A 1,119-nucleotide genomic window follows, 5' to 3' on the forward strand; every position below is an offset into this window, starting at 1 on the left:
ATTAGAAAAAATATAAAAGTGATGAATTCTCTTTTAGCCATTTTTTATGAAACTTGGTCGAAGACTGCATATTTGTCCAAATTTTGAGCAAATTAATGAATTCATTAAAAGTCCAATTTTAATTGGATTCAGCTCAAACTTTCTACACAACACAAAAACATGTATTTGTATCAGACAAAAATATTTAAAAGGAAAATTCACCTCTAGCAATTTTTGACATACATGTAATAGTACAGGATGTTTTGTCAAACTGTAGAGCAGTTTTAAAAGTAGAGAAAGAGACGTGTAGAATAGTAAAGCCATAAAGAGAGTAGAATTTGTATGAGAATAGACTATATTCAGAAAGATAATGTAGGGCATCTTAAGAGGGGAAAGAGAGATCAAATAAGACCATGCATGTAGACAAAGACATTGCGCACTAAGGGAAAGAAATGAAATGTTGCCAAAGTGGTATGCACAGGGTTTCCCACAGGTTTATAGTATAGTGTTCACCATTTTAACAGTGCATACACCTTTCTCATTTTTGCTCCTATATGACCCTATCCTACATTCCTTCCTCTCTGCATTCCTTTCTACATCTACATGTGTAATATGTTTACATTTAGCACATGCATATCAAAAATGTATACCACACACAGGCCTACGTGTATGTCACTAATTCATTAAAGTATAGCTTATGAAATAAAGTAATTGCTACTACGCTTATATGCACTGAATAGCATTACAGCTTTACTCTTGATTACAGTAATCATTGCTCTTTAATCTGATTTACCATTACACTTCACTGCTGTGCACTTCCCTCTCTTTGCCATTTTCCTTTCTCTATCTCTTTAGTGTCTCTGTCTCTCTCAAGCTTATGCTTCAGTACTGACGTCATCAAGTATTTCATTGAAGTAAGATCAATTATATATTTCCCATTTTATGTTTCTCTGTATGATTATAGTCCAATTCAAGTTTCAAGCTATGAAGTATCAAGAGCAAAGGACTATTATATGCATGACCAAACATTGTTGTATTGTTGTGTGTTATTTATTTCTTTAAATTGCCAAAAAATATTTTAAATAATTTGCTACTACTATGCAGCGAAAGCATGCAATTGAAGCAGCTTATGAAGCAAAG

At 32.7% G+C, this 1,119-nt stretch overlaps 1 long non-coding RNA gene across 1 annotated transcript; it reads left to right on the top strand.

The window, feature by feature from the left end:
• The first annotated feature begins 686 nt into the window (after window positions 1–686).
• Window positions 687–1,065, top strand: LOC109593518 (uncharacterized). Its single transcript, XR_002191006.1, has 2 exons — window positions 687–893; window positions 944–1,065. It is a non-coding gene; the product is annotated as an uncharacterized LOC109593518 (long non-coding RNA).
• Window positions 1,066–1,119: the final 54 nt, after the last annotated feature.

Source organism: Amphimedon queenslandica, unplaced genomic scaffold, assembly GCF_000090795.2.
Source record: "Amphimedon queenslandica unplaced genomic scaffold, v1.1 AMPQUscaffold_1154_Cont26831, whole genome shotgun sequence".
NCBI classification, from domain to species: Eukaryota; Metazoa; Porifera; class Demospongiae; order Haplosclerida; family Niphatidae; genus Amphimedon; species Amphimedon queenslandica.